We start from the raw sequence: 25,289 nt of genomic DNA on the forward strand, positions 1-25,289 counted from the left end.
ACGAGTGTTCCTCTTTCTCCACATCCTCGCCAGCATCTGCTGTCACCTGAATTTTTGATCTTAGCCATTCTGACTGGTGTGAGGTGAAATCTCAGGGTTGTTTTGATTTGCATTTCCCTGATGATTAAGGATGCTGAACATTTTTTCAAGTGCTTCTCAGCCATTCAGTATTCCTCAGGAGAGAATTCTTTGTTTAGCTCTGAGCTCCATTTTTAATGGGGTTATTTGATTTTCTGAAGTCCACTTTCTTGAGTTCTTTACATATATTGTATATTAGTCCCCTATCTGATTTAGGATAGGTAAAGATCCTTTCCCAATCTGTTGGTGGCCTTTTTGTCTTATTGACGTTGTCTTTTGCTGGAAAGAACCCACATGCCCCTCAACAGAGGAATGGATACAGAAAATGTGGTACATTTACACAATGGAGTACTACTCAGCTATTAAAAAGAATGAATTTATGAAATTCCTAGGGAAATGGATGGACCTGGAGGGCACCATACTGAGTGAGGTAACCCAATCACAAAAGAACTCACATGATATATACTCACTGATAAGTGGATATTAGCCCAGAAACTTAGAATACCCAAGATATAAGATACAATTTGCAAAACACATGAAACTCAAGAAGAACAAAGACCAAAGTGTGGACACTTTGCCTCTTCTTAGAATTGGGAACATAACACCCTTGGAAGGAGTTACAGAGACAAAGTTTGGAGCTGAGACTAAAGGATGAACCATCTAGAGACTGCTATATCCGGGGATCCATCCCATAACCAGCGTCCAAATGCTGACACCATTGCATACACTAGCAAGATTTTGCTGAAAGGACCCTAATATAGCTGTCTCTTGTGAGACTATGCCGGGGCCTAGCAAACACAGAAGTGGGTGCTCACAGTCAGCTATTCGATGGATCACAGGGCCCCCGATGGAGGAGCTAGAGAAAGTACCCAAGGAGCTAAAGGGATCTGCAACCCTATAGTTGGAACAACAATATGAACTAACCAGTATCCCAGAGCTCTTGACTCTAGCTGCATATGTATCAAAAGATGGCCTAGTCGGGCATCACTGCAAAGAGAGGCCCATTGGACTTGCAAACTTTATATTCCTCAATAAAGGGGAATGCCAGGGCCAAGAAATGGGAGTGGGTGGGTAGGGAAGTGGGGAGGGGGGAGGGTATGGGGGACTTTTGGGATAGCACTGGAAATGTAAATGAGGAAAATACCTAATTAAAAAAAGAGAGAGAAAGTAACTAAACAAATAAAATAAGAAGTCAGAAGAAACAGACAAGTGGGAAAACAACCCCAAATGCCTCAAACTTCTCCTAAAGGGAAAGTGTTTAAGACTCTGGTATTCTAAATTCTTTCATGAAAATCCCTTATAATAGGGAAAGATTGTTTTAAGTGAAATATTTTATTTCTTCGGATGTCAAAATTACACCAGAAATTAAGTCCTTTTCTTATCAGCTTTGAATGCTTTATCAAAGACATTTAGTTTATTTGTGTCCAATGTAGATACCCATATATACATTGGGCACATTCATAAAATACTACACATTTTGGAATCTTTGACAAATACAGACCATTGTGCAAATGTGGCAAGTAAGGGACTTATGTAGCTTACATCATGTGTGAGCTGCTACAATTTGGCTGGAGTAGATTCTGGTATACAAGATTAGAACTCAGGTTATCACCACACAATGCTTCATTTTCCCATCTGTGATCTAGAATTCACATACATCAGGAGCATATTGTGAGAAAAGCTGGGGATGAAAGCATGTAGAATCATTCCTAATAAACTGATATGAGGCCAAATGCAGTAGTGCTTCTAGTTTATCAAAAGCCAGCAGAATATTCTCCATCGTCAGCGGTACTGCAGGGAAGATAGGAAATTAAATGATACAATGCACTAAGTTATACTGAGAGAAATTACTATTGGGTTATGATAGTAATGCTATAACCTATGTGATAAATATATTCTGTATATTAATATATGAAAGAATAAAGAGAAATTACAAGTTCAAATTTTATGAAGATTAAAATTTAAAACTTTACAAAGACATTAAACAAAATGTACAGTTTCAATTGTAAGTATAATTGAGTAGATTATTGTTCTTCCGTGAAAGGACATATAGAAAATGTTATATTGTGATTTGGATATAAAATGTTCCCTAAATGTTCCTGTGTAGAGAGACATGATTTCTATCTTGTGGAGGACTCATGCCTTATCAATGGATTCATCCATTGACATTTAGTAATCTGATGGAATTAGTAGGAAATTGTTGCAGAAAGATGGAGATGGGACATGTTTTAGAAAGGTCTTCTCATGTGGGCCCTCTATATTATTCTTTTTTTTGGTAGCTGCCATGAGGTGAGCACCATTGCTTGTTTCCCTACATGCCTCCTATCATGAAGTTCTGCCTCACTACTAGCCCAGAAACAACAGATCCAAGTGCTTATGGGCCAAAACCTTTCAACCGATGAGCCCAAACAAATATTTTTTTTCCTTTGAACTGTTTTATTGAGATAATTATAATGACAAAAAGTCGTAACTTACACAGACCTATAGTAATGGTTGTGACTTAAAAGTAATTTAAAAATAAACTATTCATCAAAGTTTCATATTAACATTCCTGTCCTGTCAGTTATGAATAGGTTTAATTAGAGATGTGTTATTTACAGAGATGAATAGACCCATTAAAGTTGTTCTTAGAGTTTACATTAATATTCTGCAAAATAAAGTATAATTTTCTTATTACTTTGCTATGGCATAAAGAAATCAACTTCTCCAAGCATGCTATTTAATTACATATATATATACTTTAAGTTTTTTTTTTCTCATTCACAGCAACATTTACACTGGAGAAATAAGTTCTATTGCACAGTAGATGAACTATTTTGTATATATTGTATTTCACAAGAATGATAACAGCAGGAAGGGTTGAGATAAATATGCTTCACGTGCTTTAAGCTATGCTCACAGGAATCTAAATGTCATTACACTCTGTTATATGTAAACTCTTTGTGACATCACAATGTGATGGCAATGATGGAGGCTGAGAAAATCTAACGTCAGAGCTATTTACAGTGTGGTCAGGAACTCTCTGAATATCTGCTTCTCCAACTGAAATGTGAAGCATTGGGTGCCAGCACAGCATAATTTGATGGAAATTCTTGCAGTGACTGAATAGTCTAATTCACTGTCCAGGTAAGTAAATGTGAAAATATGTAAATTTGTGTATGGTATATGATATTGTTAGTGACAAAATTGTGTAATGAATATAAATGGGGACAAATGAATCTAAGTCCCTGTGCAATGACAAACATAGGCTTTTCTGTTGAACAACAGCAGAGCCACACAGCAGGTTTGCATTGTATAACTCCAGACAAGGCAACTCATTTTACTGCACCTTAAATTCGACATCAACAGAACAGAGAATATAATTAACTTTATAAACACAGTTATGAACACCGAAACGAATTACTATGTGTGAAGCACTTAATACATTGTGTGATGTTTTCGGCCTCTATTTTCTCCTATAATACTTTTCAAAGTTGATTTCAAAAGCATCATATGCACAACTTTATATAATCTGGAGAATAACCATTTGTTAGTTTTCATCTATTGGATTTGACTTAACGAATATTTTTTTAAAAAGCCACAAACAACAGTTACACACACACACACACACACACACAGAGAGAGAGAGAGAGAGAGAGAGAGAGAGAGAGAGAGAGAGAGAGAGAGAGAGAGAGAGAGAGAGAGAGAATTATAAATCACAATCCCAAACAGGAGAGAGTTCAAACACTATACGAAAGGAAGCTATTCTTCACCTTGACAGTTTCTTCTTCCAAACCACCGAGCTTCAGATTTTCCCACCCATGTTAGTCCTGGCAAGGAGACCCCAACCTGCTTGTTTTTCTTTTCCTCTCTCTCGATTCCAAGCATCTTTTTCTCAGCCTGGCCACCAGTTATGCTGGCTGCAGCTTTTTCCAGGAGACCCCTTCTTTGGAAAAAGAATCTGGGGCAGTCAGGTTGCCCATGGCTTTGTGCTGCAGCAGAACTGCCAAATATGAAAGAGTAACTTCCTATGAAGCATGGGCTGTGGCCAGGTAGTGCACACGCCAGAACTGGCTGAGTGTGAGCCCATCATCACCATAGCCATCATCCCATTGGATTCCTGAAAATGTTCTTGGAAATTCAAGTTCCAAAGCTAAGCAACAGCACGGATACATTGTCTAATGACATACATTGGTTATTTTTGCAAACTTCTGAGGAAAGATTAAGGAAAGTAGAATGGTCCTGATGGTGGCTAGCCAGCACCTACAACACATGCCATTCGGAATGAGCCCAGACTCAAACTGACATGACTATTTTCTTCAGAGTTTTGCATGTTCATCTATTTGCAGGTACATGCCTGTGAATGCACATGGAAAAGCCAGAGGACAACTTCAGTCTATATAAGTGCCACGCACCTTATTTTCAGAGACATGGCCCCTCACCAGTTTGGAGCTTGTCATGTAGGTTAGGGTGATTTGTCCTTACCCCCCCCCAGCCCCCCAAGGATCTGCCTGTTTCTATCTCCTCTACACTGGGATTATACACATGAGCTACCATGACTATCTTCTTATATGAGTCAAGGATTGAGCTAAGGTCCACAAACCTTCATAGAAAACATTTGACTAACTGGGCTATCTCTTCAGCCCACAAGGTGTTATTTTAAAATAGTCATACCAAACCAAACCAAACCAAACCAAACCAAACCAAACCAAACCAAACAATAGCAAACCTACCGTTCTCTCAGCTTCTCTTTTTGCAGCTTCTACCCTCTAGAGACTACTGGAGAGACTCCATTTGTGAAATGTCTCTAATACTTTTAGGACCAATGAAAACTATTTGTTTAACTTGTGAAGGAAAGGTAGCATAGCTTAATTAGGAAAAATAAGCAACAATATTCCTTGAGGTAGCCTACCAATGCCATGAAAGTGGTACATTGTGAGCATGTCTTTACCCAGTCTCTCTGGTTTATACTCATGTGCAGGTATGTTTCTAACCAGGGTCAGACAGTGGCTGTTTTTCTTCATCAGCCTTTCCTGCATTTGCCCCCATGTATATTTAAAAAGCATGTGCTTCATTCTCTAGTGTCTTGGAATTACATGACAAATGTGGGCTGTATTGTAGCACCTATGCTCACACCAAAGGCTCAAAGACAAATTCAATTTTTTTAAGTTGGAATGCCCATGCAGTCATTTTCCATACATCTCTATGTGTGCTCCAGCTCTGGAATGTTCTGAGAAATTCCTGTGGAATGATTCGGTGCTGATATATTTTTCTTCAATTTTCTTTGGATTTTATTGCATTCACAGGGAAATATGAAATCAGTAAGTTATCTTATCCACAGATTTCTACAGAAATGAAGTGCTTGCTACTTAATGGAAAGATTTCCCTCTTTGTCTAAGAAGCTTTTTCATCCCAGGAAAACCTCAAGTGGAGCCAAAGCCAATTATAAGCCCCCTTTCAAAGTCCTGGTTTGGTTTCAGCTACAGTGCTGGAAATCCAATCACTGTCCCCTGTGTGTTGTGGGGTACAGCGATGCCTCATTTATCAGACATTGTTAAAGGCTGAGGCACACCGTGGAAGAGAAACATTCAGGTGCTTGAATCTTTATACCTCATACATAAATCAAAATTATAAAAAAATGAAGAGTACTTAAAATATTACATATTGCTTTCCTAGGCAAAGTGTCATGAGTACAATTTAATCAAGTTTGAAACTGAGCATTCTCACTTCCTAGTTTTTTAACTTTGGCAAGTTACTAAAATACAATTCAACCACTTACTAGCTATGTAATTTTGGCAAATTAGTTAGCCTCTGTTTTCTCATCTGACAAGCAGAGATAATTATACCTATGTCACAGTCTGAATTAGTTAATCTATATAAAACACCCCATAAACTGCCTAACACATAGTAGACCTACCCAATATAGCTGGCTAGCCCCACTCTAGACTACTTGGCTAGACACTCTGGATCTAACTGCTGCTTGAGCCCTCGTGTGCAAGTGCACTGAAGCCTCTTTTAAAATATCTTTTCTGTGCCTCAGTTTCTACATTTGTATAATGGAGATGATACTGGCATGTGAAGCATAAAAGAGAGCCTCTTTTTTGCAAATACCTAGAATGGTGCTCAGTAAAATTAACTATTATTAGCAAAGACTTTCTTTTCTTTCTTTTTGCTTTCTTTATTATTATTATTGCTTTCAGTTTTTGCAGTCCACCTGTTGTCCCTCCCTGTTCCCCCTCTCATAGTTCCTTATCTTATTCCTCCTCCCCATTGTCTCCAAGAGGGTGTTTCCTCCACCAACACCCCCCCCTCCCCCGCTCCCTTGGGCCTCAAGTGTCTTGAAAGTTAGGCACTTCTTCACTCACCAAGGCCAAACCATGCAGTCTTCTGCTGTATATGTGTCAGGGGCCTTGGATCAGCTTGTGTATGCTGTCTGGTTGGTGGCTCAGTGTCTGAGAGTTCTCAGGGGTCTGGCTTAGTTGAGACTGCTGGTCTTCCTATGGGGTCACCCTCCTTCTCAGCTTCTTCCAGTCTTTCCCTCTTCAACCACAGGGGTACAATCGTTGGGTGTACATATCTGCTTTTGTCTCAGTCAGCTGCTTGTTGGGCCTCTCAGAGGGCAGACATGGCAAGCCTTTAAGCCTCCCCTTAAGATGGATCCCAAGTTGGGCCAGTCACTGGACCACCTTTCCCTCAGCCTCTTCTCTTCGTTTTTGTAGACAGAACCAATCCTGGGTCAGAATTTTTAACTGTGGGATTGCAACCCCATCTCTCCACTTGATGCCTTATTTTTCTACTGGAGGTGGACTCTTCCCACTGTTGGTATTTCATCTAATATCCCTCCTGTTGAGTACTGAAATTCTCTCACCTTTCACTTCTCTGGCACTTTCTAGAGGGTCCTCTTCGTCCCCCGAATGTTACATATTTCCATTCATTATGCTGGCCCTCAGGTATTCTCTCCTGTCTCCTCCCCCATACATGATTGTGTCTCCCCTTTTACCTCTCCCTCATCTCTCCCACCCAAGTCACTCCCTCCCTCTGCCTGACAAGATTATTTTCTTCTACCTCCCAAGTGGGATTGAATCATCCTCACTTGGGTCCTTCTGCATGTTAACCTTCTTGAGTTCTGTGGATTGTATCCTGGGTATTCTGTACATTTTGGCTAATATCTACTTATTGGTGAGTACATACCATGCATGTCATTTTGAATCTGAGTTACCTCATTCAGGATGACATTTTCTAGTTCCATCCATTTGCTTGGAACACTCATAATATCCTTGTTCTTAATAGCCGAATAGTATTCCATTGTGTAAATGAACTACATTTACCTTATCCATTATTGGTTTGTGGGACATCTGAATTGTTTCTAGCATCTGGCTATTACAAATAAGGCTGCTATGAACATAGTGAACCACATGTTCTTGTGGTATGGTGGGGCATCTTTTGGGTATATACCCAAGAGTGGTATAGCTGGATCTTCATGTAGATCAATTTCCAATTTTCTGAGGAACCTCCAGATTGATTTCCAGAGTGGTTGTACTAGTCTGCAGTCTCACCAGCATTGGAGAAGCGTTCCTCTTTCGTTACATCCACTCCAACATGTGCTGTCACCTGAGTAAGTTTTTGATCTTAGCCATCCTGATTGGTGTAAGATGGAATTTCAGGGTTGTTTTGAGTACATTTCCCTGATGACTAAGGACTTTTAACATTTCTTTAAATAGCAAAGACTTTCTAGGAAACAGAAATGCTTTCAGAGGTGTGTGTGTGTGTTGCATGTCTTTGCAGCATATTGATTTTCTCTTTTTGGTCTCTATAAAAAATGATTATCTTACTAATATAACCTTGGTGTTTAGTCATAAAATATCCTCTAAAGTAAAACAACATTCATGTCTATGTTTTTAGAGTTACTATTCATTTATTTATCCCTTCATCACTTCCTTGTGAAACCATGACCCTCACCTCTGCTGCTTCCTGGGGAAAGGCTAAGGTGTCTGGAAAGTCGGTGGTTTCCTTAAGGATCTGCACATGCCACACAGCTGCTGTCCCAACAAGAAATTGGTATCACTGAGACGTACGGTGACATGAACCTGCAGTAGAAAATGAAACGTGGTCTTCAAAGCAAAATGTGTAGACTAGTGCAGGAAGTGTGTGAATACATAGCCACACACCTCCTAAAAGAAAGACTAAATGGAACTCAGAAAGGTAGTCTATCTGAAGTCCATGTTTTCTGCTCTGGGCTAACACAAAGGCACTTAGCATCCTCGAACTGCTTACACCATCTGTTTAACTCTGGTTTATATACCCCATTTACTTCTCTACATGGAGAATATAGGTAAGAAGAAGCATACGGGAATAAGGGCTGATGGATGTCTGGCCTAGCTCTCTATCCAGATGTGTATGATCAAACCATCTGGCTAATGAGTAGCAGCCAATACTGGGTCACTGTGGCTAGATTCAGGTGTAGGCAGTGAGTCTGACCTCCCAAACCATTCTGAAGATTGATAGGTATATTAAGGCAAGATGATATAATATGTATAAATTATGCTTTTTCTATTTGAAATTTAAAATATTAGATAATCATACATTTTCTACTCCTAGCTTATTTATATATCTCTTTTGTTGAGAAAAGGTTTCAAGTATTCCAGGTTAAAATTTTACAGTTAAAAGTTCCCCTGCAACAGTAAATAAAGTATCCCTTTCTCTCAACATCCTAATACTTGTGAATAGCTTGATGCTAGCCATTCTGACTGAGATGAAATGATAAGTCAAGGGAGACAATGGAAAGATTTTAAATAATTCTGGATTAACAGAATTAATTTTAGGAAATGGATAAACTATCAAAGTTACTTACCTATTTAATGTATTGTCTGTAAAAAGTTTGATGCCACATCTCATGGATCCAGTAAAATAATCTATATGCCAATAGAGGGGCATGGAAGCTCTTCCTGTTGTCTAGTGCCTTCTTTGATTGCCCTTTTCACTGTGGCAAACTTTCCTTTGTAGATATATTTCTCTTCTTTGGTTAGGTTTCTTCTTAGGTACTTAAAAATCTGTAATAATTTTGAATGGCATATTTATCCTAATTTCCTGTTGTAATGTATATGAGAAGTTTTCAATGGATTTTGTGTTCTTAAACTTTATTGTGTTTATATGGCTTAAATTAAACTTATTACTGATATAATAATATGAAATACAAAGTTTATATGTCAATGAGGACTTTAAATGTAACTGGATATTACTATATATAACCAATGGAACTGAGAAAACGAGACAGGTTGACAATGACAAAAGTTAGGAGCATTATACTAGTGTGTAACTCACTTTAAATGAGGACAAGATAACCTAATTGCTCATTAATATGGAATAGCCAAAAGGGTAATGGGCATATATTTAAATATCACTGTAGATGCATTAAAAAGTATTAACTCCTCATGCAAACAACAGAGTTGATTCCCAATAACACATTACTAAGATGGGGAAGTTTAAATAAGCAAATAACAGATATCGTTCAGTTCTATTTACACAAATATTAGAACAGACCAAATAATATGTGGTTAGAAAAATCAAGACATGATTGTGGTGAATATTTGTGGAGATGGTTGGGCAGCACATGAATCAACATTGTACAATGAAGATGATGATTTACATGGTTGTATCTAAAGCTAGAGTTTTTTGGAGAGTAAGAAAAAGTTTCTTGAATGTAGGATGTTTCCTTGGTAATGAGATTCCTTGATTTGGAGTCTGTTGATTATAGGAGTTCCTAAAATGCTGTCCAAGAAGTGTCAAGATGTTTGAGTAGCTCTCTGGTACACTGTCACTTCTATGCTAAGGCCATGGACTCAAGTACAGACTCCAGGGTCTTAATTTGGCACAAGATTGGCATTCTTCTTGGGATTAATTGACATTGAATAAGGAGTACACTAAAAAAGGCCAAATATTAACTGAGGCCCAGAAAAGAAAGCCAATGTCACCAGTCCAACATACATATGTTTCTGTGTTATTTCCACAACTAGGAGAGAGGGCGTATGAAGTAAATGGGACTGAATTAGAGTGTTCTTGTAAGGAGACCAAATAGATGGTGTCATGTCCTAGTTATCCTTCTTTAAGCTTATATTAAACACTCAGTGCCTACTATGAGGAATTAAGGTATAGGCAGTGTAGATGTATATCCCGAATGGCAAACACTGTGAGAAATGCATGGAACATTTTTTTAATTCATGTTAGTTATTTATTTTTTATTATTAGATATTTTCTTTATTTACATTTCAAAGTTTATCCCCTTTCCTCATTTCCCCTCCGAAAACCCCCATCCCATCCCCTCCCCCTGCTCATTAACCACCCACTCCCACTTTCCTGTCCTGGCATTCTCCTATACTGGGGCATCAAACCTTCACAGGACCAAAGGCCTTACCTCCTATTGATGTCCGACAAGGCCATCCTCTGCTACATATGTGACTGGAGCCTTGAGTCCCTCCAGGTGTAATCTTTGGTTGGTGGTTGAGTCCTGGGAACTCTGGGAATACTGGTTGGTTCATATTGTTGTCCCTTCTATAGGGCTCCAAACCCCTTCAGCTACTTGGGTACTTTGTCTTGCTCCTCCATTGGGGACCCAGTGTTCTGTCCAATGAATGACTGTGAGCATCTACTTCTTTATTTGTCAGGCACTGGCAGAGCCTCTCAGGGGACAGCTATATCAGGCTCTTCCAGCACGTGTTGGCATCCACAATAGTGTCCTTGTTTGGTAACAGTATATGGGATGGATCCCCAGGTAAGACAGTCACTGGATGGCCATTTGCAGCAGAAACTGAAGTGTGTGGAACTTTTAAGAAGTTGGTGTCAGCTCACTACAAAGATTTCTTAAGGGAGCTGTTGATCCAGCGAGGGTCATGTGTTCACCACCAGACATATATGCATCAGGTCCACTTAAAAATTGTATCTTCCTTGCAAAATAAATACACGATATTTGGAAATAACATTTTTTAAAAAAAAACAAGGAACCAGAGAGAGTTGTTATTATAAACCTACCTAAACAGAATTCAGTTACTGCCTTCTTTCGGGTAGACATCTATAACCTCCAGAAACTTGGTAGCATCTAGTGTGTTAAATAGAGTAAATCTCTGAGGAAAATTATCATTGGGAATGTTTATTATCAGGGTTGCATAAGTCAGGCATTCAACCCGCAAACTTGATGACATTTCTTTGTTCTTTTGGGCACTCTGCAGTGAATATAAATGAGGAAACACACAGATTCACAACTGACTCAGATACTGACAAATAGACACAGACACAGACATCATCCTTCACATACACACACAGACAATATTGATAATTTTCCTTGAGCAAGTTAGCCCATTATCCAACACAGAGTCAGAATGAAGTTTTAACGCAATTATACTGCTGTGACCAAAATTCTATATCGTGGGATTCTGATGAATCTTATATTCAATGTCTCAATGCACCATATCATATCCCATATCTTATATCATGATATTCTCATATCATTCCCAGGATATGTAATGTCTGTTAGGGTCCTTCAAATTAACTATATGTCACTAGGGTACAATTAAAGACAACACATGTGTTGGTCATTTTACTCTGAAAGAGTTTCAAGTAATCCATCAGAAATAGAAGTAATAACCGCTTCATGAAGCAGCGAGCCTTGTTTCCTGAGAGTGTGGAGAATTTCCAAATGTTAAGGTCTTCTCATCTCATTCTAAAATTCTTTGCATCAAGATTATATACTCTGACCCAGAATTGTTTCTGTCTGAAAGAACTGCAGGGACAAAATTGGAGAAGAGCCAGAGGGAAAGGGGGTTCAGTGAGAGGCCGAAATCAGAAGCCAGCTCAAGGGGAGGCCCTAGTGCCTGACACTATTACTGATGCTATGGTGTGCTTACAAAGAGGAGCCTACCATGACTGCCCTCTGAAAGGCCCAACAAGCAGCTGAAAGAATCAGATGCAGATATTCACGCCCAACCAATGGACAGAAGCTGCTGACCCCTGTGGTTGAATTAAGGAAAAGCTGGAAGAAGCTGAGGAGGAGGGCGACCCTATAGGAAGACCCATAGTCTCAACTAACCTGGACTCCTGAGATTGCTCATACCCTGAACCACCAACCAGGAAGAATACACCAGCTGATATGAGGCTCCCAACACATATACAAGAGAAGACTGTCGGGTCTTGACTCAGTGAGAGAAGATGCATCTAACACTCAAGAGACTGGAGACTCCAGGAAGTTTAGAGGTCTGGTGGGTTGGGGGTAGAATTTTGGGACATCCTCTTGGAGATGAGGAGAGGATGAATGGGACGAGAAACAATCAAAGGGTGGATTGCGAGGGGATAAAAACTGGATTGTAAAAAGAGATTAAAGAATAATAATATAAAGAAAAAAAAACAACCCATATATTTAATTATTGAAGGAATTAGAACTGCAAAGGAAATTCTCATTTTGTTCAGTTTCTCCTTCAGCCCAGCTTAAAGATTTCATAAGCAACAAACACATAGTCATTTTTTAAAACTAAATTGTATAATAGGGACGCCCACTACATTTCATACCAAATACTATTTAAATCTTTCCTTAATATTATTCTCATTTTTGTGATTTTGTGATAAATTTTATATTTAGTTTTTTTTTCAATTTGGAGGCTAATTGCAGATCATATTTTATATAAAATGGACAAAATTTAGGTATTAATCACCTCTCAACTCTTAATATGTTCTGCTTCCCACAGTCATCAGTCAGGGCCTTGACTCTCTATAGCTCATTATTTCTGTAGTAACTTTAACTATTTGAAATTTTACCAAAACTGCACATAAAATACCAACATCTTTTACCTTTTTTAGGTTAAACTGTGAACTGTGGCATGTCCATTTATGATTAAAATGTTTACTTAATGGATGTTTATAATGTTCTGATATCTTCAAGAACAGAATTGAGCATGTCAATTTTCAACTGTAGAATATAATGGGAATTAAATGTTACAGGTAAACAATGTTCTTTGTAAATCATTATTTCAATATAATTCAAATTGTGTTAATTTTCACAATGAAACAAGAACAACTTTTTTTATTAGCTATTTTCTTTTTTTACATTTCAAATGCTATCCTGAAAGTTCCCCATACCCTCCCCCCACCCCGCTCCCCTACCCACCCACTCCTACTTCTTGGCCCTGGTGTTCCCTTGTACTGGGGAATATAAAGTTTGCTACATATGCAGCTAGAGACATGAGCTCTGGATGTACTGGTTAGTTCATATTGTTGTTCCACCTATAAGGTTGCAGACCCCTTCAGCTCCTTGGGTGCTTTCTCTAGTTTCTCCTTTGGGGACCCTGTGTTCCATCCTATAGATGACTGTGAGCATCCACTTCTGTATTTGCCAAGCACTGTCATAGCCTCATATGAGACAGCTATATCAAGAACAATTTTTTTATGTGATAAAAAGTATTATTCCAGAGAAGTGAACTTCTAATTATTCTAAGGTGAGGTCACTTTTCTATGTCTTTACTGATGTCCCCTGTTTTCTCTCAATAATCTCAGCCTCAGGGTCTCTAAACCAACAACAGGTATACAGTATTCTGTGGGGTCATGTCTAGGGAAAGTGTTTGAGAATTCTTGTTTGTCTAGGATGATTATATATTCTCAATTTGGACAGCTAGATAAAGGCCTAACCAAATATTTCTTTTCTGGGGTTTGATCAATAGTCAATCCTTAAGATCAGTCTTATTTTAGTTTTTTTTTTTAAATTCTGAGTAAGATAAAGTTATCCAATTTATTATTTATATATTCTTTTGCTAATATTTATTGATCATTTCTTATATTAGATTGTGACTATTATGAATATGGTGGTAGACTAGTGAGATGGCTCATCATGTGAGTGCTCTTAACTACCAAGTACAACAGTTTAAGTTTGACCCTAGTAACCAGCATTGGAGGAAAGAAGAACCAGGACTGAATTCTTCATTTGTCTTCTGACCTATACACACACACACACACACACACACACCTTGATACACGTAGCAACACATGGACCTAGAGGAAAAGAGATAGAAAGATAACAAAAATAAATGAATAAATGGTAAGAATTTTATAGTTCTTACAGATAATCTTATACTTGGATCTTTATAGAAATGAAATTTCTCAGTTAAATACATAGGAAAGTTTTAAGGTCGTTAACTTTATAAAAAAAATAGTACTTTATAATATAATATGGCAGGAACATTTAAAAACTCACCAGCAATGTATAAGTGAGTTCTAGCTGTTTTGTATTCTGGGTGACGTGTTTAAGTTTGTGTGCATGCTTGTACATGAGTGCCAATCAACAAATTCAACCAGCTGCTGATTTCCCATATTAAAATTTGTCTGTGCAGTCTTTCTGTCACTATTCCCTGAAGTATAAAGACTGCTTACACAGTACTTACATTATACTAGATGGCTCGTGTCTCTAGCTGCATATGTAGCAGAAGATGGCCTAGTCGCCCATCAGTGGGAAGAGAGGCCCCTTGGTATTGCAAACTTTATGTCTCAGTACAGGGGAACACCAGGGCCAAGAAGTGGGAGTGGGTGGGTAGGACAGCAGGGGGTGGTAGTGGTATGGGGGACTTTTGGGATAGCATTTGAAATGCAAATGAAGATAATAACTAATAAAATTTTTTTTAAAAAATTGGAAAAAAAGTGACGGCATTTAGCTTTGTTACTTTTAGCTTTTTGTAGCATCACCATGTTGTTTTGCTTATATACTGCATCCTTGATGCTACAGTTATGATCCCCATGTATCTTTATAAAGTTGGTAGTTGGCATGAAACTAACATCTCTGATTAAATGTTATGTACGTATTATTAAATGATACTCTCATTGTTCCATTAATCTCTTCATGCCTCTTTCCTATCCCTTGCTTCAATCAAATAGGAGCTCCCACCCTGCTTCCATGTGTACACACTCATTTCAAAACATCTGATGCAATTATGAAAGAAACCATGCAATATCTTGTCTTTCTTACATCCTCTTTTTTTTTTTTTTTTTTTTTTTTACCAAGTCTCCTATCCTGTCCACCATCCCTTTATAGCCCTTCCTCCAAACGTCAGACTACAAACTACCTTTATGTCACAGTTAAGCTTAGACCCCAGACATGCAGTGAATAGGCCACATTTATTTTTTGAGTATTTTTCATTTTATTTAACATGTGAATCTTCATTTACATCAATTTTCCTGAAAATGGCATGACTTTCTTCTTATGTTTAATAAAACTTTATTTTGCATATATAGTATTTTTCCTTTATCAACTTGCAATTTGTACTGGTTGTATAAGTTGAGTGATATAAGTCATGCTGTAGTAAGCACAGATGAATATTATCTCTGTTGTGCTGTCTTAGATGCAATTGAGTATGTATTCAGAAGTTGGTGAGCTGGATCATATGGTTGTTTTGAGTTTTCTGAGCATCATTCATACTTCTTTTCATAGTGGCTGCACCAATTTACATTCCCATGAGCAGTATAAAAGTGTTCATTTTTACTAGTATTTTGTGGATGTTTGTTTCCTGATAATAGCCAATTTTTTAGTGGGATGACATGAAAAGGGTACATAGCTTTGTTCTGCATTTTACTAGTGACTAATGGTGAGGAACACATTTCCAATGCATGTATTGGTCAATTTCACTTTTGAGACTATTTGGGTTATTAGCCCATATATTGATAAGGTAATTGATTTGAGAATGTTTACTCTCTTCAAACGTTATATATTAGCCCACATCAGATGTTCAGTTTCCCTTCATTCTGGTCATTGTCACTGTGCTGTTCTGAAGCCTTTTAAGTTAAGGTGCCACTACATTCAGTTCCTGCAACATTTACTTACAGTGCTATGTGGGTATGGGTGGTTCTTGTTTATGATTATATATTAGATATTTTTCTTTCTTTTTTTCTTTTTTAAAAAAATTGTATTTATTTATTTATTTATTTACATCCCAAACACTGCCCCTCCCTGTTCACCTCACAGAGACCCTTCCCTAAACCCTTCTGCTCTGAGAAGGCAGGCCCCCCTGAGGGTTTCCCACCCCGGTGCATCAAGTCCCTGGAAGAGTAGGAGCATCCTCTTCCACTGAGGCCAGACAAGGCAGCCCTGTTGGAAAACCAATAACCGCAGTCAGGATACCACTTTAGGGAGAGCCCTCGTCTTGATTTTTTTCTCTATCAGTTTCCATTTTTACCTTCTCATAAGGGTCATTATATCATTTTGAGACCAGGGTGACAGACAAGATATAGTTTCTTTCCCTGTGTGCGTACCTAGCATTTGAGGACAATCTGGTGAAGAAGCCCTTTCTTTTCTTTTTTCTTTTTCTTGTTTTCTTTATCATCATGCCTACCCTCTGTAGTACAATTCACAGCTCTTTAACCTGAGTGTTTCCTTCTTGGGACTGAGTCTGCTCAAACAGACCCTCTCATTTTTCCTCCCTGCTTTCTCAAGTTTCTTCATTTGGTCAGAAACTTCAATGACGTTCTGCCTAACCGAGAGAGGGATTGCAGCTCACAAGCTGTGGTTTGTGTACCACATGAACCACAAGAGCTTCTATGAACCCTTGCAAGGATGTTCACCACCTTTTCCTACTGTGCTGACTTTCTTATCCATGTTTCTGACACTTACTTCCATTATTGTCTTTTTTATCCCTGGACTGAATTATCTATTTTTTTCATCTATTTTTCAAATACGTACCCTTGTCACCCTTCATTAAAAACAAAAAACAAAAACAAAAACAAAAACAAAAACAAAAACAAAAACTTTGGATGGCCCGCTGTAGGACTTAGAACTTCATTGTTTCTTATTCGCTTCATGTTGATCAGCTGTGGGATGTTTGTGTTAATTTTTATCTCCTGCAATAAAGAAGTTTTCCACCACACACTACCATCCAAAGCTCAAAAGTCATCATGGAAGAGGAGAACAAAATTTTCAGAAACCAGAGCGACAGTAAAGGGCTACAAGGAAGCAGGGTTTTTCAGACACAAAGAGTTTCACAAATAAACTTACAGTGGTTCTTGTGACAGCATGTAAAAAACCTGTGCAAGATCAAACCAGACTAAGTTCCCAGCACGTACCTGTGTGGTAGTGGTGATGGTGATGATAAAGTCTCATTCCATCACTGAGGATCTATTGTCAACTGATGGCTCCTGGAAAAGAGATGGTCAGTATTCTCAAGGACACAGCTCATGAGAGGTTTCTCATGTTCTTTTAGATGTACCTTTACACATAACACATAGAGAGCAATAAGTGGATTCAGAAAAAAGGAAAGGGAAAAAGTAAGGACACATGAAATTGGAATGAAACACTGGAGGTATATAAGAAGGGAACTGCAATGAAAAGGATGGGGGATGGCTCAATCAAAATGCATTATGTTTATATATGCAATATTTAAACAATCAAAAATAAACATTAAAATTATTTTTCTCATTTTTCAGTATCTTTGGGAATTCGGTAATTGAGAAGTTATGAGTTGCAAATCAATCACGTTGCCTTGTTCTTCATGTTCCCATGTTTCTGTGCTGAAGTTAGTATGTGTATTGAGATGACCACTTCCTCTAATTCTATTTCAGAGTCTTTTGGGGATGAAACCCTCTCTTGAGGAATCAATTTCTATACCTCACTCTCAGAAAGGAGAAAATTAAGATCTAAAGCAGTGAGTATACTTGAACCAAACAGATGCAGATATACTGTATATAAATTAAAGATAACTAAAGCTATCCCAATCTTTCTAGCTGTAAGCTCATGTTGAACCTAATCTGAAAAACTTTCTACTGTGCTTTCGGTTATGTTGCGGAATAATGGTGAATTTTGAGGTTTACTTCCTTGTGACTAGCCTTCAGTTTCAAGACCCCTAAAATCCCCTGAAAAAGTGTGGAGAGATTCCTGACTACAAGGTGTGGCTGTAGGCACTCTGGCAAGTCTAGTCTGGCAAGTCTAGGAACCTACAAGGCAACCCGCACTAAGGACACAGTGCACAGCTCTTGGGCATTTTAGCTTTGTGCATTTTAGCAATTGACAATAAAGTCAAGAGATGGAATAAATTTTTGATAAAGCAAAATATGTCATCACTTAAAACTGCTTTGCAAAAGGAGTCGCCGTCTTATGTACAGTTTCCATCTTTAGTTCACTCTTAAGGAAAATAGGCTATTAAATGACATTTACTTCCCGGAGCCTGAAAACTATTGACAAATCTTTTATGCAATTAATCCAGAATTATGAAATCTAGTGTCTATAAATTCTTCCCATACAAACAGATCATCCTAAGCACCCTCTGAGTTCCTCTCCTAAATCCAGGAATGGGAAGCAGTCAACTGTAGTTGTATAAAAATAAACACCGAAAGAAACGAAAGGTTATGAAAATTTCCCTATCAGTTTAAACTAAGACAAAAAATTTATTAATAATTACATATGTTTATTTTCATCTAGTTGTTTTCCTAATTGGTCAGAAAGATATATTAGAATCTATAAAAGAATCCTTACGACTGCAAATTTGGAAAATCTTTCATTCATAATTTCTTTTTTTCTTTTCTATTAGATATTTTCTCCATTTAAATTTCAAATGCTATCCCAAAAGTCCCCTACACCCCCACCCTGATCAAGATCACTACTTGTTTATGTTTAGTTATATTTTGTGCTTTTGTCTAACTTTGCTATTGATACAGGTTAATAGGGTATGTGATGGTTAGTAAATGCCTAATTTTCCAGCACTTCAGTCACGACTTTCTGTATTAAAATTAAGCATATCTCTGGTAGATTATGTACTTATATATTTCTGAAATTTTTATTTTTGCATCTTCTTCCTTTTAAGAGAATTGTTGATCCTTTTACATTTATTGTAGTTGCATTACTGTTGAGTTTAAGCTCAGATATATGGGAAAATAGATTATATTGTTTAAGAGTTAATGCTAGGTGATAAAGGAAAGTAATTCTTGTAAGAGAAGTCAAAATAACACGGCCAGAGGACAGGTGTCCACCCGGCCCAGAAGGTTTTTGCCTCAGGAATGGCGGGAGCCATCTTGGTCCCGGGACTCCACCGAAAAGTAGTCTGCACAAGGGAGAGTGTGCACACAGAAGCAGACAGCTTCTGGGACAGGTGGGAGACACAGAGCTTCTGAGGCAGCGCCCTTTTTGGGCTCCGGACATCCGACTACCTTCCGGTCCACTGCAGCACCAGGATTCCTGGCCCGGGGAGTCTCCGGACACCCGCAAGGACTCACACAGGATCCCCCATGGGATCCTAAGACCTCTGATGAGTGGAACACAGCATCTGCTCCAAACCAATCACGTGGGACCTGAGACTACATTAACTAGGGAAGCAGATATCCCGGCCTGATTAGGGGCACAAGTCCCTTCTGGTCCACTCCAGCCCCGGGGTTCTTTGTGCACTGAGTTTCTGGACACTCCCAAGTTCCTCACAGGACCCTCCACGGGATCTTAGACCTCTGGTGAGAGGAACACAACTTCTGCCAGAAGGCAGGTTCGAACACCAGATATCTGGGCACCTTCCCTGCAAGAGGAGAGCTTGCCTGCAGAGAGTACTCTGACCACTGAAACTAAGGATAGAGCTAGTCACCCAGGTCTGCTGATAGACACTAACATAATCACCTGAGGAACAAGCTCTAACCAGAGACAACTATAACAACTAGCTCCAGAGATTACCAGATGGCGAAAAGGCAAACATAAGAATCCTACTAACAGAAATCAAGACCACTCACCATCATCAGAACGCAGAACTCCCACCCCACCTAGTCCTGGGCACCCCAACACAACCGAAAAGCTAGACCCGGATTTGAAAGCATATCTCATGATGATGGTAGAGGACATCACGAAGGACTTTAATAACTCACTTAAAGAAAGACAGGAGAACACTGCTAAAGAGTTACAAGTCCTTAAAGAAAAACAGGAAAACACGACCAAACAGGTAGAAGTCCTTAAAGAAAAACAGGAAAACACATCCAAAAAGGTGATGGAAATGAACAAAACCATACTAGACCTAAAAAGGGAAGTAGACACAATAAAGAAAACCCAAAATGAGGCAACGCTGGAGATAGAAACCCTAGAAAAGAAATCTGGAACCATAGATGCAAGCATCAGCAACAGAATACAAGAGATGGAAGAGAGAATTTCAGGTTCAGAAGATTCGATAGAGAACATCAGCCCAACAATCAAAGAAAATACAAAACACAAAAGGATCCTAACTCAAAACATCCAGGAAATACAAGACACAATGAGAAGACCAAACCTATGGATAATAGGAGTTGATGAGAATGAAGATTTTCAACTTAAAGGGCCAGCGAATATCTTCAACAAAGTTATAGAAGAAAACCTCCCAAACCTAAAGAAAGAGATGCCCATGAACATACAAGAAGCCTACAGAATTCCAAATAGACTGGACCAGAAAAGAAATTCCTCCCAACACATAATAATCAGAACAATAAATGCACTAAATAAAGATAGAATATTAAAAGCAGTAAGGGAGAAAGGTCAAGTAACATATAAAGGAAGGCCTATCAGAATTACACCAGACTTTTCACCAGAGACTATGACAGCCAGAAAAGCCTGGACAGATGTTATACAGACACTAAGAGAACACAAATGCCAGCCCAGGCTACTATACCCGGCCAAACTCTCAATTACCATAGATGGAGAAAACAAAGTATTCCATGACAAAACCAAATTCACACATTATCTTTCCACGAATCCAGTCCTTCAAAGGATAATAACAGAAAAAAACCAATACAAGGAGGGAAATCACGCCCTAGAAAAGGCAAGAAAGTAATCCCTCAACAAACCAAAAAGAAGACAGTCACAAGAACAGAATGCCAAATCTAACAACAAAAATAAAAGGAAGCAACAATTAATTTTCCTTAATATCTCTTAATATCAATGGACTCAATTCCCCAATAAAAAGACATAGACTAACATACTGGCTACACAAACCTGACCCAACATTCTGCTGCTTACAGGAAACCCATCTCAGGGAAAAAGACAGACACTACCTCAGAGTGAAAGGCTGGAAAACAATTTTCCAAGCAAATAGTCTGAAGAAACAAGCTGGAGTAGCGATTCTAATATCGAATAAAAACGACTTCCAACACAAAGTTATCAAAAAATACGAGGGACACTTAATATTCATCAAAGGTAAAATCCTCCAAGAGGAACTCTCAATTCTGAATATCTATGCTCCAAATGCAAGGGCAGCCACATTCATTAAAGAAACTTTAGTAAAGCTCAAAGCACACATTGCACCTCACACAATAATAGTGGGAGACTTCAACACACCACTTTCATCAATGGACAGATTATGGAAACAGAAACTAAACAGGGACACAGTGAAACTAACAGAAGTTATGAAACAAATGGACTTAACAGATATCTACAGAACATTTTATCCTAAAACAAAAGGATATACCTTCTTCTCAGCACCTCATGGGACCTTCTCCAAAATTGACCATATAATTTGTCACAAAACAGGCCTCAACAGATACAAAAATATTGAAATTGTCCCATGCATTCTATCAGGCCACCATGGACTAAGGCTGATCTTCAATAACAGCATAAATAATGGAAAGCCAACATTCACGTGTAAACTGAACAACACTCTTCTCAATGATACCTTGGTCAAGGAAGGAATGAAGAAAGAAATTAAAGACTTTTTAGAGTTTAATGAAAAGGAAGACACAACATACTCAAACCTATGGGTCACAATGAAAGTATTTCTAAGAGAAAAACTCATAGCTCTGAGTGCCTCCAAAAAGAAACTGGAGAGAGCACACACTAGCAGCTTGACAACACATCTAAAAGCTCTAGAAAAAAAGGAAGATAATTCACCCAAGAGGAGTAGAAGGCAGGAAATAATCAAACTCAGGAGTGAAATCAACCAAGTGGAAACAAGAAGATCTATTCAAAGAATTAACCAAACTTGGAGTTGGTTCTTTGAGAAAATCAACAAGATAGATAAACCCTTAGCTAGACTCACTAGAGGGCACAGGGACAACATCCTAATTAACAAAATCAGAAATGAAAAGGGAGACATAACAACAAATCCTGAAGAAATCCAAAACACCATCAGATCCTTCTACAAAAGGCTATACTCAACAAAACTGGAAAACATGTATGAAATGGACAAATTTCTAGACAGATACCAGGTACCAAAGTTAAATCAGGATCAGCTTAATGATCTAAACAGTCCCATATCCCCTAAAGAAATAGAAGCAGTCATTAATAGTCTCCCAGCCAAAAAAGGCCAGGACCAGATGGGTTTAGTGCAGAGTTCTACCAGACCTTCAAAGAAGATATAATTCCAGTTCTGCACAAGCTATTCCACAAAATAGAAGTAGAGGGAACTCTACCCAACTCATTCTATAAAGCCACAATTACTCTGATACCTAAACCACAGAAAGATCGAACAAAGATAGAGAACTTCAGACCAATTTCCCTTATGAATATAGATACAAAAGTACTCAATAAAATTCTCGCTAACCCAATCCAAGAACACATTAAAACAATCATCCATCCTAACCAAGTAGGTTTTATTCCAGGGATGCAGGGATGGTTTAATATATGGAAATCCATCAACGTAATCCATTATATAAACAAACTCAAAGACCAAAACCACATGATCATCTCGTTAGATGCGGAAAAAGCATTCTACAAGATCCAACATCCATTCATGATAAAAGTCTTGGAAAGATAAGGAATTCAAGGTCCATACCTAAACATGATAAAAGCAATCTACAGCAAACCAGTAGCCAATATCAAAGTAAATGGAGAGAAGCTTGAAGCAATCCCACTAAAATTAGGGACTAGACAAGGCTGCCCACTTTCTCCCTACCTATTCAACATAGTACTTGGAGTCCTAGCCAGAGCAATTTGACAACAAAAGGAGATCAAGGGGATAAAAATTGGAAAAGATGAAGTCAAAATATCACTTTTTGTAAATGATATGATAGTATATATAAGTGACCCTAAGAATTCCACCAGAGAACTTCTAAACCTGATAAACAGCCATGGTGAAGTAGCTGGATATAAAATTAACTCAAACAAGTCAATGGCCTTTCTCTACACAAAGAATAAACAGGCTAGAAAGAAATTAGGAAAACAACACCCTTCTCAATAGTCACAAATAATATAAAATATCTTGGCACGATAAAAACTTCAAGTCTCTGAAGAAAGCAATTAAAGAAGATCTCAGAAGATGGAAAGATCTCCCATGCTCATGGATTGGCAGGATCAACATTGTAAAAATGGCTATCTTGCCAAAAGCTATCTACAGGTTCAATGCAATCCCCATCAAAATTCCAACTCAATTCTTCAACAAGTTAGAAAGAGCAATCTCCAAATTTATCTGGAATAACAAAAAACCTAGGATAGCAAAAACTCTTCTCAAGGATAAAAGTAACTCTGGTATAATCACCATGCCTGACCTAAAGCTCTACTACAGAGCAATTGTGATAAAAACTGCATGGTACTGGTATAGTGACAGAAAAGTAGACCAATGGAATAGAATTGAAGACCCAGAAATGAACCCACACACCTGTGGTCACTTGATCTTCGACAAGGGAGCTAAAACCATCCAGTGAAAGAAAGACAGCATTTTCAACAAATGGTGCTGGCACAACTGGTTGTTATCATGTAGAAGAATGCGAATTGATCCATTCATATCTCCTTGTACTAAGGTCAAATCTAAGTGGATCAAGGAACTTCACATAAAACCAGAGACACTGATAGAGGAGAGAGTAGGGAAAAGCCTCGAAGATATGGGCACAGGGGTAAAATTCCTGAATAGAACAGCAATGGCTTGTGCTGTAAGATCATGGATTGACAAATGGGACCTCATGAAACTGCAAATCTTCTAGAAGGCAAAAGACACGGTCAATAAGACAAAAAGGCCACCAACAGATTGGGAAAGGATCTTTCCTATCTTAAATCAGATAGGGGACTAATATCCAATATATATAAAGAACTCAAGAAGGTGGACTCCAGAAAATCAAATAACCCCATTAAAAATGGGGCTCAGATGTAAACAACGAATTCTCACCTGAGGCTGAGAAACACCTGATGGCTGAGAAACACCTGAAAAAATATTCAATATCCTTAATCATCAGAGAAATGCTAATCAAAACAACCCTGAGATTCCACCTCATACCAGTCAGAATGGCTGAGATCAAAAATTCAGGTGACAGCAGATGCTGGCGAGGATGTGGAGAAAGAGGAACACTCCTCCATTGTTGGTGAGATTGCAAGCTTGTACAAGCACCTTGGAAATCAGTCTGGCGGTTCCTCAGAAAATTGGACATAGTACTACCGGAGGATCCAGCAATACCTCTCCTGGGCATATATCCAGAAGATGTCCCAACAGGTAAGAAGGACACATGCTCCACTATATTCATAGCAGCCTTATTTATAATAGCCAGAAGCTGGAAAGAACCCAGATGCCCCTCAACAGAGGAATGGATACAGAAAATGTGGTACATTTACACAATGGAGTACTACTCAGCTATTAAAAAGAATGAATTTATGAAATTCCTAGGCAAATGGTTGGACCTGGAGGGCATCATCCTGAGTGAGGTAACCCAATCACAAAAGAACTCAAATGATATGTACTCACTAATAAGTGGATATTAGCCCAGAAACTTAGTATACCGAGATATAAGACAATTTGTAAAATACATGAAACTGAAGAAGAAAGAAGACCAAAGTGTGGACACTTTGCCCCTTCTTAGAATTGGAAACAATCACCCATGGAAGGAGTTACAGAGACAAAGTTTGGAGCTGAGACAAAAGGATGGACCATCTAGAGACTGCCATATCCAGGGATCCATCCCATAATTAGCCTCCAAATGATGACACCATTGCATACACTAGCAAGCGTTTGCTGAAAAGATCCTGATATAGCTGTCTCTTGTGAGACTAGGCTGGGGCCTAGCAAACACATAAGTGGATGCTCACAGTCAGCTATTGGATGGATCACAGGTCCCCCAATGGAGGAGCTAGAGAAAGTATCCAAGGAGGTAAAGAGATCTGCAACCCTGTAGGTCCAACAACATTATGAACTAACCAGTACCCCGGAGCTCTTGACTCTAGCTGCATATGTATAAAAAGATGGCCTAGTAGGCCATCACTAGAAAGAGAGGCCCATTGGACATTCAAACTTTATATGTGCCAGTACAGGGGAATGCCAGTGCCAAAAAATCGGAATGGGTGGGTAGGGAAGTAGGTGGGA

At 38.5% G+C, this 25,289-nt stretch overlaps 1 long non-coding RNA gene across 1 annotated transcript in view; it reads left to right on the forward strand.

Annotated features, from left to right (window-relative positions):
* Positions 1 to 3,096: 3,096 nt before the first annotated feature.
* Positions 3,097 to 25,289, forward strand: part of LOC147001220 (uncharacterized) — a 31,084-nt gene continuing 8,891 nt past the window's right edge. Inside the window, exons 1-2 of the long non-coding RNA XR_015045114.1 lie at positions 3,097 to 3,204; positions 17,635 to 17,717. This is a non-coding gene — a long non-coding RNA (uncharacterized LOC147001220). The remainder of the gene's footprint in view (positions 3,205 to 17,634; positions 17,718 to 25,289) is intronic.

Source organism: Mus caroli, unplaced genomic scaffold, assembly GCF_978045245.1.
Source record: "Mus caroli unplaced genomic scaffold, Mus_caroli_1 scaffold_14, whole genome shotgun sequence".
Lineage (NCBI taxonomy): Eukaryota > Metazoa > Chordata > Mammalia > Rodentia > Muridae > Mus > Mus caroli.